Raw genomic sequence first — 13,468 nt, 5'->3', positions numbered from 1 at the left:
ATGCCCCGGGAGTTCCATCTCTAGATTCCCAGTTCCGTTTGAATGCCCGGGTTCAACCCCCGGTCTGGGAATCTAGCTGAGCCAGGACCTCAGGAGGACGCTCCAGAGGCTCCGTTCTAGACTAATGGACTCTCCTTAGACTCTCCTTTCTCTTGCAGACCAGCGTGGGAAACAAGCCATCAACCTCAATCCCGTTGGACTCACCACTTGGCTGTGTCTTTAACTACTGGGACAAATTTGATCCTGATAATTTAAAAAAAGAATGCCTCGTCTCTTTTTTGCAATGTGGCTTGGCCTCAGTACAAACCAGGGGACCAAGAAAGTTGGCCAATTAATGGAAGTTCAAACTATAATACCATCTTGCAGTTAGATTTATTATGCAAAAGGGAAGGGAAATGAACAGAAGTTCCATATGTTCAGGCCTTTATGGCCCTCTATCAAGAGTCCTCCAATAAAGACCAAAAACAAAGCTTAGATCATGTAGACCTTATTGATGACCTGCTACTTAAGCCTCTACCTATCCCTCAAGGACAACAGGCTCCCCCAGTGTGTCAGGGGGAATCATCCTCCACCATACCCATCTCCTGCTAGTGCCCCCTCCGAGGACCCTGAGGCTATCCTTAGCCCTCCCCACACCAGGAGTGGGGCGCTTTACCCTACAATCCCACCATTCACTTCTGCTCTCTTTTCCCTTAGGGAGGCGCCTGGAGTGGAAGGTACGGTGAGTGTTCAAGTCCCCTTCTCAACAGCCAACCTTCAACAATGTAAGGGAAAACTAGGAAAGTATTCTGAGAACCCTGACAGATTTGCAGATGGGTTTCAAACTTTAACTTTGGCCTTTGACCTCTCATGGAGGAATGTTCAGTTTATCTTGGCCACTCACTGTACTCCTGCTGTTTCCCCAAAAATAAGACCTCGCTGGACCATCAGCTCTAATGCATCTTTTGGAGCAAAAATTTAATTATTTTCGGGGAAACTCCATTGTCTTTCCTCCTATCCTTATAACTGTCGTTCTATTTCAGCCATCTTTTCTCTTGCCTGTAAGTACCATTGTAAGTACTTTTTTTTCTTTTTTTAACTTTTTATTATAGAAAATTTCAACCATACAAAAAAGTAAGAGAATGGTGCCATGACTAGTCCATTGCCGGCTACAACTAATATAACGCTTCGTCTATACCCTCCACTCCCTGCTACCATCCAATTGTATTATTTCGAAGCACATTAATACATCTATAAATGTTTCAGTATGTATCTCTAAAAGATAACTTTTAAAGAACATAATCAATAATAATATTATTAACATTATTTCTTTAAATCATCAACTAGTCAGTGTTTGTATTAGGTATCTGTTGCTGTGTAACTTAGTGGTTTAAAAAAAATAATGAACACTATTGCCACTCACAGTTTCTGTAGGTCAGGAATTCGGGAGCAGATTGGCTAGGCAGTTCTGGCTCCGCGTCGCATGAGGTCGCAGTCACCTGAGGTCGCAGTCACCTGAAAGCTTTCTAGTACTGGAGGGTCTGCTTTCCAGGTGGCTCGGAGCCTGGGGGGCTCGCGTCCTCTCTTCAAGGGCTCTCCACAGGGCAGTTGAAGGAGCTCAGAGCCTGTGCCTGGCTTTCCCCAGAGCAAATGAACCAAGGAGCCAAGTAGGAAACTGCAATGTCTTTTTAATGACTGACCTAGCTTCCTACGTCACACACACTTCTGCAGTATTCCTTCAGTCATACACGCCAGCCTGCTGCAATGTGAGGGGGTGTGAATACCAACCACCAGGTCAGGAGCCTTGGAGCCCATCCTGGAGAATGGTTACCACAGATTCAAATCGCCCCAGATCTATCTATCCCTTTACAGTTGGTTTGTTGGGATCAGGATTCAAACAAGGTCTCCATCATTGTGTTACCGGAGGGTGGGCTCTTCTCTGCGCGGTGTCCAGGTTCTTGGTGTCTCAAGCAAAAGTTGAATGAGATACCGAGATAAAGTGGTGAAAAAGCAGTTTACTAGAAGGTACACTCAAAGAAATAGAAGCAGGCCCGAGCAGAAAGGCAGCGGCTCAAGGGCCATTACTAAAAGGGATAGTACACTCCAAAGAGTGTGGAACAGGCTGAGCACAAAAGAAGAGTCTCAAAAGGGGCTCAAAAAGCTCAAAGACTCAAAGGCTCATAGGCCCAAAGGGCCAAGGGCCCGGGCTCAAAAAAAAAAAAAGGGTCTGACTGGCAACTTGGAGTTTTTATCCCTTTTTCTCTAGCATGGGATTCCTTTCCCGGTGTGGGACCACTTGATCGACACCTGTGATTGACAAGAGGCTATTACCTCATCATTTTATACTGCGCATGTTCCTTCCCAGAAGTCAGTCTGTTATAATGGTATTAATGAACTTCCGGGCATATGTATGGTATTATAATGATGGCATAATGAGGCCCAGGTGAAATGTCATTGGGGCCTTTACTGCACAGGTGTGAGTGGCCGGTTTAATCTACTTGGGTATTTTGTACCCATTTGTTCCTCATGGGGATAGATAATTACAATAAAAAGGGGAAGTTTTGGGTGGTTGAATTCTATGGGTTAGGCAGGAATGCAGACACCTGATGCCTATCTCTAACTGCCTGTCTTGTTTCCCCTTCAGAGATGTGATCCCCATAAAATCTCTAAAGGAAGTTGAGGGACAGGAGGTCTGTTCTTCTGTATCAGCCTCCTGCTCGGCAGGGGCGTAGAGCCGTCCCTACCTATTGGGGGATTCACGGAACTCTTGCCCTATCTGATCTCAGATGAGAGGAAGGAGTCTCGAGATCCTCCTGGAAGACCGCGTTGGACTGGCAATCTTGCTAGGGTATTCTCTGTATCCCCAAGGCCCCTGAATGAGGAAAAATAGATTTTAATTAATAAATCCATTAGCTCTATGGAACCTGTGGCCATTCAACCAGTCAGTCAGGTGGCGTCAATTGACCAGGAGCTGGGCCCAGAATGAGTTGGGAAGAACATCAACAAGTATACTGGCCTGGGGGAATGTTAAAACCTATTTGGTTTCTGGGATGGAATTATCCAAGACTTAGGTCCAGAATGGCTTGGGGGATGTTGAGAAGTCACAGGCTTATGAGTAGTTACCTGAAGCAGGGGTGAGACATTCGGTGATTCGGTGATTCGGAGCAATCTTTAGTCTAGGATTCAGAAACTGATTAGAAGAGTAACCAAAGCCAGAGGCTAAGTTGCTAAGGAACTAGGGCAAAGGAGACTTAAAATTTCTATAGTGAGGGGGCTCCCATATCATCTCCCCCCTATCAGTAATAGGGTCTCATATTTATGAGACTGTTGGGGAATTACGGCCCATTTGGTCTAGATGTGAGAGCTGGAGCTCTGGATTATCATTTGGAAGCTGACTCTTGTAAAACTTGTCTGTTATTAGATGAAGGCTGTTTTTGAATATCTGGTCCTAGGGCATTGCCTTGTGGGTATCTGGCAAAGGCTTCATCTGCCTCTTGGTGGGCCGCTTCTAAGATGTGGTCACTTTCAATACCATGTTTCCCCGAATATAAGACCTCGCCAGACAATCAGCTCTAATGTGTCTTTTGGAGCAAAAATTAATATAAAACCCAGTCTTATTTTACTATAAGACCTGGTCATAATATAATATAATACCGGGTCTTATATTAATTTTTGCTTCAAAAGACACATTAGAGCTGATGGTCTGGCTAGGTCTTATTTTCAGGAAAAAAGCGTATTTGGGAGGTAAAATGTCCAGGCGTGAGTGATTGAGTAGATGTGAAGAAGTGAGAAAGACAGAAGACTCAAAAGTGGGTAACTCTCCTGGGTCTGGATGGTTCCTACCAGCCTCTTGCCTGCTGTGCAACCTTGGGCAAGTTACTCAACCTTTATGTGCCTCATTTTCTCTTGTGTAAAGGAGAGATAAAAATAGTACTTACCTTATAGGATTATTGTGAGGATTAAGTTAAGTAAAATATATAAAGAACAGTGCTTAGTAAAACCTGTAAATGTTAATTCTTCCAATGGGGAGGCCCAGGACTGGGAGTGGGATGGTAGTTTTGGCCTCGGACATGTTGAGAATACAGTGGTCGGGGACTTCCATGGAGATGCCAGGAGGCATTTGCATATGAATCTGAAGGTGGGGAGTGGGCGGGTGGCGGAGGAGTATGTGATCTGGCACATTTTAAAACCATAAAAGGGAGTCAGCTTCTTGAACAGACACTTCACCAATGAGGACACACAAATGGCGAATAAGCACATGAAAAGAGATTAAACATCATTAGATATTAGGCATACGCAAATTAAAACAACAATGAGGGGGATCAAATATATGGTGATGGAAGGAGAACTGACTCTGGGTGGTGAACACACAATGGGATTTATAGATGATGTAATACAGAATTGTACACCTGAAATCTATGTAATTTTACTAACAATTGTCACCCCAATAAATTTTAAAAATAAATTAAAAAAACAACAATGAAATACCACTATGCACCTATTGGAATGGCTAAAACTTTTTTAAAAAGTAGTGATAACATCAAGTATTAGTGAGAACGTGGAGTAACTGGATTCCACATACATTGCCAGTAGTAACGTGAAATGGTACAACTTCGAAAAACAATTTGGCAACTTCTTATAAAATTGACATATGCTAACCATAAGCCCAGCAATTGCACTACTGGGTATTTATCTAGCTCAGTGCTTCACACCTCCCAGGTAAGCAAGGAATGTTGTATAAGCAACAGTATGGCTGGATGAGGAAATGAAGGGATGAAAGGGAAGGCTTTGGGCAGGAAGGTTCCCAGCAGAGTGTCTTGACTTCAGAAGGGTCAGGAAGAGAGGCAAACCAGGCCCAGAGTCCCTCCTGCTCTCTTACCAACTCTGCCTACCTTGGGGCTGGCTGTAGGAATAGCACCCACCACGATACCACGCTGGGGGCTGGACGGGGAGGGTTGGTCCAGGAGAAACAGATGTGGACAGGGAAGAGTTTATGTCCATCCAAGTCCACATATTCATATTCTCTGTACTTTGTGCAACGCAGGTAGTGGGTGTGCGGAGATGGTAGCCAGGATTCCACGCATTGGTCTCAAATAGTGAAGGGAGGGTACCCTGTACTTTCTCTTCTCACCACAGGGTGGCAGTTCAGGCCTGCAAACCTCTCCGGTGGGCGCGGCTGCCATTGCACCACCTAGTGGCAATATATTTTCCTACTGTTCCGAAGGAAATAATTTTTTTTTCGAGTATAAAGAATCACAAACAAAGAACATACATGGAAAACTTAAATTTGCGATTTTCAAATGGCCCGCACTGCTACTACTACTCTGTTGGCTTCTACACCGGTCAACGACAGAAACCAGATTTCTTGATGGCTTTTGCTGCCATAAGTCCCAGCTGCCCTCTGCCCAGATAAGGCGCTGACTACTCAGTCTCCTGCAGGAATCACTCTGGGATAATCACTTTGGGATAATTCGGCGGTCCTGTGGATGACCCTCCACCCCCCAGCACCTGCCCCCACTTCCTTGATCTTCACCCTTCTGGTGACTTTCACTTGCACCTCATTTCAGCCAGCTGCACCCAATATAAAAGTCTAGACTTCTACTTTCAGACTGCAACCCACATCCTTCCAGCTTTCACATCCTGTGTCCTCTTCTCACCTGCACTTTGGTTGCACTGAAACCCCAGCCCTGCCCTTTAACCCCCCACACCTTCCCACTTCATCCTGCTTTCAATACCCTCCCAGCATCACCTCCACTTTGTTGTGATTTTGACTGCAGACTGTGGAGCTGAAGTGCTGTGGTTTGAATCACAGCTCTTCCACAAACAAGCCTTAATCTTGGACGATTTACTTAAGCTCTCTGAGCCTCACTCTCTCATATTAAAAGTTGGTTAGAGCGCGAGCTCTGAACAGTAGGGTTGCTGGTTCGATTCCCACATGGGTCAGTGAGTGGTGCCCTCCACAACTAGAGTGAAGACAACGAGCTGCCGCTGAGCTGCCAGTGGGGTGGCTGGATAGCTCTGTTGGTTAGAGGGAGAGCTCTCTCAGCAACAAGGTTGCGGGTTCAATTCCTGCATGGGATGGTGGGTTGCGCCCCCTGCAACTAAAGATTGAAAATGGCGACTGGAATTGGAGCTGAGCTGTGCCCTCCACAACCAGACTGAAAGACAACGACTTAGAGCTGATGGGCCCTGGAGAAACACACTGTTCCCTAATAATAATAATAAATAATAATAATAATAATACTTAACAAGATTGTGGTGAGGATTAACTGAGTTAATATGTAGCACTTAGAACAGTGCCTGGCACACTATAAATGCTGTACATGTTTGCTCTTATAAAGTATTATTGTTTTTGCACAAGCTAGAACCTATGGTGTATGTCCTCACCAGCTACCTCAACTCCCTCATCAGTAAAGCCCATCTTAGCACTAATCCCAGTCTTCCCTCTCTAGTCCTAGAACTAGGCCTCTATACCCTCCTAAGAGAAGAAACACCAACCACAAAAATCCCACTTTCCTACAGGTTGGTGCCACTGGACATTCCTACTCTTCAGCGTCCTCTGGGCTCCAGGCTCCTTTGAAAATCCTTTACTTGTCCTTAGCCTGGTCCCTCTCATCTACCTGCAGTGACCATTCCACATCTTCACCACTTTCCCCATCCACGTGGTATGAAATTCAAAAGGTACAAAAGGGTACAGTGAAAAGATCCCCTTCTGTGGTAGTTAACATAGTTGCATATTTTGTAGCTGCAACGTGTGATGAGCCCCATCCCCTGCATTCTGTACTCTTCCTGTCTCCTGAAACCCTTCTGCTGGGCCCTGAAGCACATGGCCTTGCATTAGCAAACTGTGATCTCTTCTCCAATGACTTTGTCTTCTATCCTATCTGAGCCACTCACTCCCATCTTCATTCTCTGGTTCTTGTTATTACTGATAACTGCAACCCCTCTGTTTTACTGTCCCAAGGCTACCTTAACAAAGTATCATGGACTGGGTGGCTTAAACAACAGAAATGTATTATCTCAGAGTTTTGGAGGCTAGAAGTCCAAGATCAAGGTTTAGGCAGGGTTGGTTGCTTCTGAGGGCTGGGAAAGAGAATCTGTTCCAGGCCTTGCCCCTAACTTCTGGTGGTTTGCTGGCATCCTTGGCATTCCTTGGCTTGTAGATACATCACCTCAATCTCTGCCTTCATCTTCACATGGCGTTCTCCCTGTGTGCCTGTCTGTCCTTGGTCCTATTTTCTGCTTTTATAAGGATACTAGTCATAGTGGATTAGGGCTCACCCAAATGGCCAATTTTAACCTGATTACCCTATTTCCAAATAGGGTCACATTCTGAGGTACTGGGGTTAGGACTTCAACATTTATTTGGGTGGATGGAGGGTACACTTCAACCTATAACACCTCCCAGAATCTCAATTTCATGCATCCCACTCTCCGACCTCCACCTTATTTCTTCCCAACATCTTTCCAACTCATTCCCACTAGTACTCTATCTCCAAAATTCCTTTTTTTCCGCCAGGACCTGCAACCTACTATTCTACCTCCTTCATGCCTCTCTCCTCTATTGTTCTCTTTTCCTTCTTTATCCAATGTAAAGCCCATAGCCAAGTAAAAAAACATTCCCTTGTATAAACCTTTAATTTCATTGCCTCACTCTCTCATTTGTTTCATTCATTTGGTAAATTGGCAGCCCTGGCTAATCCAGCTCGCTGCCTATTCTGTACCTATTAAGGCAGGAGGAAACCTCCCAAGACAGTCATGTTAATAAGTCTCATTTAAAATTTTTAATCACCTCAAGTGGACCGTTCATGCTGTTTGGTAATCCTACTACTTCCCCTAGTCTATTCACCCTTTTGAGCTCCTAGATGACTACTCATACTGTTTCCTCTCTTCCAAAATCGCCACCACCTCTATTTTCCACCCCTCCTCTTAGCTGATGACCTTGACGATTTCCTTGAGAAAATAAAAGCAATCAGAAGAAGACTTCTATAAGTAGTCACCCAACTACACGCCTTGCGCCTTCCTCCTTCCTGTACCCATGGATACTGCTTACGGCCACGTGTGCACTGGAGCCTAACAATTTCTTCTTCCCTGCACCCCTTCCCAACGATTCCCTCTTCTGTCGCCTGCATCATCAAATTTTCTCTTGTATCATTCCCATAAGTATAAGAAAACACTTCAATTTCTTTTATCTTTAAGAAACCCTCTCTTAGGGCCTGGGAGCAGCAATTCCCCAATAGCAATGAGCATACCTGGCTTTCAGATCCTGGTTTCTAAATATCATTTCCTACTAAAAGAAACCAGGAGGTCTTTGGGAAAAAATGGCTGATTCCATGGCTGGGTTGGGGAAAGTCCAAGATGAATCTCAAGCACGTTATGCCAGAAAGTGCATCCTCAAAGAATGATCGGGGTTTGTCAAAAAGATAGAGGCCAGATTGAAGGGGCTCCTACTGGCCAAATCATGGACAATTTGAGCATCAAATAATGATAATAATGGATTATAAACCATTAAATAAAATAGGAAACCATAAGTCCATAATGACATAAACAAACAAATAAATAGAAAGTTTGATGAAACAAAATATTTACATAGTTTCAAAGTACCTCCCTATAATGTTCTAAATTATAAAGGGACAAATAGTAAATGTATAACAGAGAAAACTAACAAACACCAATTTAAGGAATGAAAATGAACATCCTCAGTAATGAGGCAAATAGAAATAAGTCATGGCCTGTAAAGTTCAAAAATGTCAAGGTCATGAAAATCAAGGATAGATTAAAGAATTGTTCCAGATTGAAGGAGACTAAGGAAATACGACAACTAAATGCAATGTGTGATTTTGAGCTGGCTATAAAGGACATTATTTGGATAATTGGTGAAACTTGAATGTGGTCTGCAGATTAGGCTGTAGTTATATATTAATTCCAGATTTTGATGATGGTATTGGGGATATGTGAGAAAGCCCTTGTTTGTAGGAAATAAACACTGAAGTATTGGGGTGATGGAGCATCAAGTTGGCAACTTACCATCAAATAGATCAGGAGAAAAAAAGTGATTTGTATTATACTTGAAACACTTATGTAAGTTTGAGATAGTTTTGAAAATAAGACTTAAAAATATAAAAGATCTCAATTCTTGACCCCACTTCCCTCTCCTGCTCTTTTCTCCCTTACTCCTTAGAAGTTGTCTACACTCCAGTTCTTCCTTCCCCATTTTTTCTTGAACCACTCCAACCAGCTTTCATCTCTATCAATGCTCTTGTTAAAGTCGCCGGTGATCTCCATGTTGCTAAACCCAAAAACAACTTTTCACACACGTCAGCAGAATTTGACGCTGATTAATCTTTCTTGAAATATTTTCTTTGAGGACTTATATCCCAGGACCCCCCACTTTCTTGGTACCATCTTTTTCAGTCTCCTGTGCTGTTTCTTCCTCATTTCCTTGGCCGCTAAAGAAATGGAGTATCCCAGGGGTTGGGACATAGACCTTTCCTCTTCTTACTCTCTGGGTGATCTCATCCAGTCCCCTGGCTTCAAATAACATCCATATGCTGATGAGTTACTATAATCTGTATCTCCAGCCCAGGCTGCTTTTCCAAACCCTGGACTTCTATAATCAACTGCTTACTCCACATTTTCCGTTGGATGTTGTCCAATAGACATCTCAAGTTTAACGTGTCCAAGACTTAACTCCTGATCTTCCCTCCCCAAGTCTGCTCTATCCAGTCTTCCCCGTATCAATTAAGGCCAACTTCTTCCTACCAGTTGCCCCAGATACCTTGGAGTTGTCCTCGGCTCCTCTTTCCCTCACATCCATTACATTAGCACATCTTGTTGTCTATACATAGAGTCTTCACTCTGGAACAAGTCACCACCATCTCGCGCTGGAGTTACCCAAGAGGCCTCCTTGCTGGTTTGCGTCCATACTTACACTCTACCGTCTATTCTTATCACTCTCTCATGGATGCCCATTTCACTTGAGGAAAAGCCAAAGTTCCTACATTGGGCTACAAACTCTACATGATCACTTACTCCTACCAAGTTGACTACGAATAAAAAGTTTGATAATACTCCATAATGTGGGAAGATAGTCCCTCTTACATGTTAATGAAGTACAATTTGTTAATATCTATGAAACATTTAAATTAAGCATACTGTATGACCCAGCAATTCCATTTATTGGAATTTATCTTACGGAGATACACAGGTGGCTAAAGACATATATGCAGTGTTCATTGCAGCACAGTTTGTCATGGCAAAACAAATAAATATGGCACATGCATACGATGGAAGACTACATGACAATGGATATTCACAGGCTTTGGGAGGATCTGCAAGACATTACATGCTAAAGGAAGAAGTGGATCAGTAACTACAGAATAATTGCATTGTCTAATAAAAGGTAAGCATAAGCATGCTGTGTGTGTGTATTTAAAAAATGATTTGAAAGGATCACCAATCAACTTGAGTTTTATCTGGGTAGTGCAAATGGGAGTTGGCGTATAAAAGAGACTCTTCCTTGTATAACATTCTATTCAATTTCAATTACCTTTTTAAATAACCATGAACAGGCACTTTTATAATTTGCATGTCTTTAATAATTACAAAAGTGTAACTTTTTAATTAAAAAAAATTCAAACTTAAAGAAATTCTTCCCCACCCCAATATCATAGAAATGCTCCATGTTATTTACTTCAAATTTACATCTTTAAACATAAAATGTATATGCTTGAATTAATTCACTTAGGATTACAGAATGGGGATATATGTTCAGAGTTTTCTGCAGAGCGTGATTGTTTCTTTTAAAAAAATTGATAAAACGAATTATTTGTAGCAAATCTAGAAAAGAGTAAAGAATAACCACTGGCAACGCAGAGAAAATCTCAGTTAACATTTTGGCACATTCCTACGAAAGGCAGGGTGCCCAGGGAGGTGGAACCTGAAAGCTTTCCATAGACTTTTGCTGATGCCTTGGTGCCATTGGGGGGGATAAGAGGGGAAGCTGGTAGTTTGGCTTCCTTTGTTTGAGAAATCCAGCAGAAAGGGTGATCCTGAATGGTGAGGCAAACATTCGTCCATTGTTCATGGAGAAAACAGTGAGGTCGCCTTAATCCTGAAAGCAGACGTTGATAGGACATGTTCTGCCATAAGGAGGATCAAGTGGTCTTTTAGCTAAAACTTTTCTTGAAGTACAAGGAGAAATCAGTTTCCCAGGAGTGACTTTAACTCACCTCTGTGTCCTCCACAGAATTACTCCAGATGGAACATTCAGTGTGTGGGGGGCACATACGACTAGTCATGTGGGCTGTGGGATGGCTTGTCTGAGCCCAGCACCCCTTAGCAGCACGGTATGATGTGGATTTCGGAGTGAGAGCGGCCCACCTTGGAACAGTTGGTAGGGAAGGGTTGGCTCCAAGCACCATGTATGGCTGATGTTACCCCCTTTTGGTGACTGACAGACATTTCCCCAGTCAGCCTACACTGCCCCAGGGACCAAGGTGACACCTTCCATTTGCAAATACTAGAGAGCAGAGCCTGGTAGAGGACTGACCAGACCCTGGTGACAGAAACATGCATGGACCCTTTGGTCTCAGCTTGTAAGAGGTGGAGTCCAGAGTCAAACCCACCATGCCAAGCTCCTTCCCGGAAAGGAAAGAGGATAAATATCCTGCAGGCAAACAATTCTGTTTTAACAAGGAAATGAGGTAATCCCTCAGGTTCAAACAGAGAAAAGGGCTTAAAAAACCAAGAAAAAGCAAGTTAGGAGGATGTAGACTTCTTTGAGCCTGCCTGGCAAGAGCAGAGATCTGCAGCTTGATAATATACTTAAACCCAGTAAAGCAGAAGGGAAGGTGGGGTAGGAACCTGGAAGTAGAATATGGAAGAAAATGGGATCTTGACATTTAAAGAAAACCGAGACATCTGACTTATCCTTCTCTAAGTCTTGTTCATTTCTTTGATGATGACATCAACTGAGGGGAACAAGAGGGCGGGAGGTCAGATGGGGAAAGGTTTAGGAAGAGCAGGGATCTAAGGAGAAAGTCTGGTTGATGGGACCAGCTGATCTGGCTCAACTGCCTAATCCTCTGTAGGTAACGAAAACCAAGACCTGGAGAAGGAACGCAATTTTCCCCCATAAAACCACACTCAGTGGCTAAGACTCTTGACTCCCAGTCCAGAGAGCTCTGAACCCCTGCCCACCAGGAGTGATCCACAGGCCAAAAAGGAAGAGGGGATTAAAGTCCAGGCAGGAGAAAGCAAAGCTACACACCCAAAAAGGAACTATTCAGGCCAGGTTCCATTACTTCTCAGCCTTGGACAACCACTGAATGTTCCCAAGCCTGGATATCTTCATCTGTGAAATGAGGGTGATGGTGCTTCCTCCAGCAGGGCTGTGCAGGGGGTTAGGGTGGCAATACGATAGGTGTTTATTTTAACGGGGTGTTTTTTCACCACTTTCTGGAGCAATCCAGGGCTGGAGACCCTGCTGAAGGAGTTAATATAAAGGGAAGTGCTAACACATTCCCCACATCCAACCATCCTGGGGCTGGTTAGAGCACAGGACAGAGTCCAATGGTATCACTGAGTTGTGACAGGACTCAACACTTCTCCCTGTCTAGGCACCCGACCTCAGCTCAGCAAGTCTGTGGTGTCAACACAGACCATGTACATACTACAGGGCCCCCATGCCCACGACGAACTGTCCGGAGTCCCAGCCAGTGACCAGGGGTGCTGAGTGTGCGTGCTGCCCATGGGGAGGCAGCAAGTGTAAGCTGTCAGGTGAGCGCTCTGGATAAGTCATCCTACACCTTGCAACCCAGGCAGGAAGGCCTTCCTAGGCCCAACTCAGCTGGCCAACGTAAGACCTGGTTCACCTTCAGGTCGTTGCCCAGCTCTATGCCCAACAGGAAATTCCAAGGGCTGTTGGGCCACAACCATCCCCTGGCCTCCCTGTGCATGGGGAGAGAGTCCGAAATAACTACTGAAGTCTAGACCCTCCTGCACAGACTCATTCCTGGCCTCCCCTTCCCAAAGCGAGACTTTGAGAACCAGGGGCAAGAGATATGGGGAAAGCCCAAGATCTGAGGAGAAACGAGAAGACGGCCAGTTTGAGACCCAGTTGTGCCTCACCCCATGCCAACAGGAGGCTAACACACTTAACTCTGCCTACCCCCCAGCCCCTGAAGCTGAGTCTGCAGGGCCCACTTCCCCTGCTACATACAGAGATGTAAGAGCATGCCCACGGCCACCCTTCTGCCCTGTCTAAGTCCTGAGCCAGGGCAATCTTCCCAATCCGGGTACCATTCCAGGCCTAAGTGGGTCCCAATCCCCATCCTCAGTTACCTTCTAGGTAATTCCAGCGAGCTGCCCTGGTAAGGGGGCTGTCTCACCAGAGTGCTTGGGACAGAGTCTCATCCCCACCAGTGCCCTCAAAGTGCACACATCTGTCCGTCCCTGAGTCCTCCCACAGAACAGGCCGACTCAGGGG

This window comes from Rhinolophus sinicus, linkage group LG02 (genome assembly GCF_036562045.2).
Source record: "Rhinolophus sinicus isolate RSC01 linkage group LG02, ASM3656204v1, whole genome shotgun sequence".
Taxonomy (NCBI): Eukaryota; Metazoa; Chordata; class Mammalia; order Chiroptera; family Rhinolophidae; genus Rhinolophus; species Rhinolophus sinicus.
The sequence above is the reverse complement of the archived record's forward strand: the minus strand, read 5'-3'. Positions refer to the sequence as shown.